Genomic DNA, 4,922 nt, shown 5'->3' with positions numbered 1-4,922 from the left:
CTCTCTCCTTCCTTAGGTACCATGACACTGCTATCTGCAATATATTTCTCTACCTACCTATCTGATTACTCTTTCTCAGTCTCCTGTTCTGAACATTATCCTTGTCCCATACCTTGACTAAGATACCTTCTAGTATCCCAGAAGTTTCTCTCCTGGATTCATTCCTCTTGGTGTACTCATTATATCTCATGGAGTCATCTCTATGTAAATGACTACCATATTTATATTACTGGCCCAAGTCTTCTTCCCAAACTCCAGGAATGTACCACCGGCTGCTACTTGCATGTCCCATAGCTATCTCAAAACTCAGTGTGTACTAAACAGATCTCTTTATATTTTTCCCTAAACTTTTCCTTACCCCAAACTTTCTTATTTTGGTTATATGCATAATCATCTTTTTATTCACTCAACTTCACAATTTTGGAGTCATACTTGATAATCCATTTTATCTACAATCCATACTTGCTAATCACCCTCATAAACGAACAGTTATAAAATCTTGTTGATTTTATATCTTCAATATCTCTCTCATTTTTTTCTGTGCAACGTTTATAGCCTCTAAATTGATTCAGACTCACTATCTCTTACTTGGACTAGTGCAAATGGCTCCCAATTGGATTTGCAACTTCCAGCCTCTTTCCTCTGTAATTCATCCTCCATAAGGTCTCCAAAATAATCTTCCTAAAGCATTGGCCAATCATGTTAAAAATCTTCCTCAAGAATTTTTCTAAGATAAAATACAAACTCCTCACCTTGAAATTTACATCCCTTTACAAACTAACCTTCACACTATTCTCCTCATGAAATCTGTGTTGGACCACAAATGATTTATTTACTTTTGTCCATACTTGGCAATATATCTCCTGGTTCCATGCCTTTGCATCAGTGGTCCTGTGTGACTAGAATGCACTCTTTCCTTACCTGCACCTTTTAGAGTGCTAAGATACCTTCAAGGCTTAACTCATGCAACACTTCCTATAGGAAGCTTTTTTCTTAGTTATTAGTAATTTCCAAATTGTCTTGTATTTACTTACATATTTATTTGCTTCTATAACCTAGTAGAATGAGGTCAGGGGCTGTGTTTGTTTTTTCCTTTTAGTTTTCATACCATCAGTGCTTAACATGATATCTTACATAAAATAAGTGCTTCATAAATACTTCTTCACAATGTGGGCTTCAAGAATATTGAAAATGCCACAGATTCACCCCTTTAGGATAATACAGTAAAGTTTATTCCAAATCACCCCAAGTAAGTAGTTTCATAAAGTCTGCCTGGTTTCCTATCCTCCCATTGCTCCATTTGTTTCTGTAACTTTCCCTCTTCTATTTATACCTTCTCTGTTTATCTAGAGAGGAGAGTGATTGGGAATAGGAAAGTGAAGTGATAAACTGGTGACTGATAACAAGAGTAGTGAGAATAACATTTTAATGATAAGATAATTTGAGAATATGCCACAGAGATGGTAGAAACCACACTACTCAGAAATTCTATGCCAAACAGAGAGATATGCCTTTCAACATCCACATTTTTCATTTTTTTCCGAGTTCTCATAAAGAACACCTGCTAAATTTGATTTTATTGAAAATAATATTGAGTCATGGAGAGCCAAGATGGCAGATTAGAGACAACCCAGCTGAACACTCTCAAAATTCCCCTCCAAACAACTTTAAAATAAAGTCTCAAATCAAATTTTGGTGTGGGAGAGCCAAAAGAAGGTCAGGGTGAAACATTTTTCCACTCTAGGAAAACTTAGGAGGTTGACAGGAGAAATTTGTGGCCCCAGGGTGTCCAGAGACCACATGTGCAGTGGTAGCTACAGCAAATACAGCAGCAGAAGCAGCAACAACTTTTGAATCCCTCAGCTTAGAGAATATAAGGAGATTGGACAACTGATCAGAAAGAGATTATAGGGGACCCTTTTCTGGCAGTGGGTATAGCTGGCATTGGTTGGCAACTATATTGACATACATATTTCTGGGTCACAGTTCTAGGGCAGAGAGGAGCCACTGTGGATAATTCACAAGGGAGTAGGGGCCCTCGTGTCAGTTCCAAGGCAAAGAGGAGTGCTAGAGCTTGTGGCTGCAGGGGACTTGGGGCTCTTTCTGGGTAAAGACCAGATCAAAGACTGGAAGAGAAGTGACCATACTTCTCCTTTCATCACACCACCTTGTAAACACTGAAAGCTTGCAGACTAACAAAAATAGGTCTGTAAAACAGTAGCATGAAAAAGCCTGAAGCTTGGGACAGTGCCTCCTTATCTCAAGGGGAACAGCATCCAACTTAAACATAAAGTTCAAATTCAACACAAAGCTGGGAGAAATGAGCAAATAACAAAAAAAAAAAGAATTGGACCTCAAAAAAATTATGGTGGCAGGGAAGAGCAAGACATAAACATAGAGGACAAAAATGTGAAAACAGCTACAAAGTCTCTAAGAAAAAAAAAAGTGCACAACAAGAGTTCCTTGAAGAGATGAGTGGCAGAGGAAAAATTGGTAAAATAAATTATATTGGTGCAAGAAAATTATGCAAAGAGAATTAACAACTTGGTAAAAGAGGCACAAAAATACTGAAGAAAATGATACCTTAAAAAAAAAAGGATTGGTCTAGTGATAAAAACAAACAAAAAAAAGGCACAAAAATTCAATTAAGAAAAAAAATCCTTAAAAAACAGAATTGGCCAAATGGGAAAAGAAATACAAAATCTCAATGAAGGAAACAATTCCTTAAAAATTATAATTGGGTAAGGGGAAGCTAATGACTCCAGGAGACATCAAGAAACAATAAAACAAAGTCAAAAGAATTTTTAAAAAATGAAAAAGTTAAATATCTCATTGGAAAAACAAGTGACTTGGAAAATAAGAGACACAATTGAAGATGTGCCCCAATGCTCCATTGTTTCTGATGTGCTTCTGTTTTCCAGTTGAGTCATCAAGTCTTTCTCCTCAGTGGCTGGTGACCTAGAAAGTAGAACCCAATTGGGTGTGGCCAAGGGGGAAGAAAGGTTTTCCTTTAGTACCAGAGGCAGTATCTCTCCAGGATCATTTATAATATTTCTGTTGCATCTTGTATTTTAAATATTCAGGCAACTAAAAGACATTATGTTTCTGTAAAACCTGCAAAAAAAGGAGACAAAAGGCTACAAGGTGCAAACTTCAGATATAAAAAACAGATGATACAGAATAAAGACTACTTATATGGAAGGTGAACTTGAGGACAATGTCTACTTAAAATGCTTATTCCTAATGGAGATTTATGAAGTGGAGAAAGCAATTAATTTACTAAAAAAATGTCAAATTTTAGACTTTTCTAACCTAAAGAAAGCTGTCTATCTTGATTTGATACTGGTTAAGGCACTGGAAAAGAAGAAGAGAAAGATGGAGCCATTTGTCAGTGTTCTTAATTTCCCATATCCATTCACTTTAAAGATTAATAAAATTCTGATATTTACAGAGAAAGCACCAGAAATTAAAGCAGCAAAAGAAAATGGAGCTGCATCTGTAGGAGGATCTGTTCTGATTCAGAAGACTTGCATGATTAAATTCAGGCAGATTTTTATGTAAGCATTTCAGAAATGATTCTGACACTTCAACCATTAAGATAGAAACAACAACAAAAAAAATTTCAAGGCTTTTTCAAAATCCATCAAACATGATATCATGAAAATACTTGAATTCTTTAAAATTAGACATGAGATTGTGGTACACAAGGAAAGAGGGAACTTTCTCAAGACGCAAATGGCAATGATGGATATGTCAACTAAAGAGATAGCTGTTAATCTGCAAGCAGTTATCACTGATGTCTTCAGGCATAAACCATAGACTAGTGGATCTTTCATAGTACATGCATTTCTTTGTGCTGCAGCAAATTAAGGATTATTACTAAAGATTGAGCACTTACAATCTCAAGAAAAAGTAAAAGCATAAGAAAATATTAACTATCTAAAAATTCCATCTTGTGAAATGACCTTTATTGAATTTAATAACATGTAGATAAAATAAGTCATCATGTCTTCTAAATAAAGAGAAGATTTATTTTCATCATTGAAAGTAAATTTTGGGACCTAGATTATCAGAAAGATGTATTTAAATAACCCAATCTATGAAAAAGTAATTGAATGAAACATAAAGAAATTGAGGACAAGATGGGTTTATAAATTAATACCATTAAACATTTGCAAAAATATTGACTCCAGTTTTATCCAGGTTGTTTGTAAAATTAGGAAAAGATAACATGCTATAAAATTTCTTCTCTCAGAGGGTCTCAGTACCTAAATCAGTAAGGGAGAAGTCAGAGAAAGAAAACTATAAGCCCAGTATCTCCAATAGGTTTCAATGCAAATATATAGAATGAAATATTAGCAACAATGCTACAGATACATATTAAAAATATTTTACACTATGACCAGGTTGGATTTATTCCAGGAATGTAGGGTTGATTCATTATTAGAAAACTGTGAACCATTTTAATAAAAATACAACAAAATCACATGACTATCAATTGAGAATTTTTTTGAGAAAAAATTAAAAATTGATTGGAGACTTAATAATGTAATGTAGTACTATATACACACAACAAATTGTTGTGCCTAAGGACATATCATAGAAATGAGAGGAAATTTCATCAAAGAAAATGTCAACAATGAGACAAAATACAAAAAAATTTCTGTACAGTCAAAGTAATTATTAGGAAAAATTATATTGGCACACACCTTAAAATAACTAGAAACTAGAAAACTAGAAAATAACTAGAAAAGCAACAAATATGTTTAAAACCAAATTAGAATTTAATAAAATCAGATATTTTTAAAATTTAAAAGAAAACTCTACTCAATTGATGAGTAAATTTAGTAATTGTTTCTTTAAATTTAATTTTATTTTATGGTCCCATAAGTCATGCTTTAAAAAAGGATTAGAACCAATGG

General features: G+C 33.9%; 1 pseudogene; it reads left to right on the top strand.

Annotated features, from left to right (window-relative positions):
- Nucleotides 1–3,056: 3,056 nt before the first annotated feature.
- LOC114046190 lies at nucleotides 3,057–3,990 on the top strand (annotated as a pseudogene).
- The last annotated feature ends 932 nt before the right edge of the window (nucleotides 3,991–4,922 follow it).

The sequence above is a fragment of the Vombatus ursinus genome, unplaced genomic scaffold, assembly GCF_900497805.2.
Source record: "Vombatus ursinus unplaced genomic scaffold, bare-nosed wombat genome assembly UNPS02001419.1, whole genome shotgun sequence".
Lineage (NCBI taxonomy): Eukaryota > Metazoa > Chordata > Mammalia > Diprotodontia > Vombatidae > Vombatus > Vombatus ursinus.
Note: the sequence above shows the minus strand (reverse complement) of the source record. Positions and strands in the feature narration are given on the sequence as shown.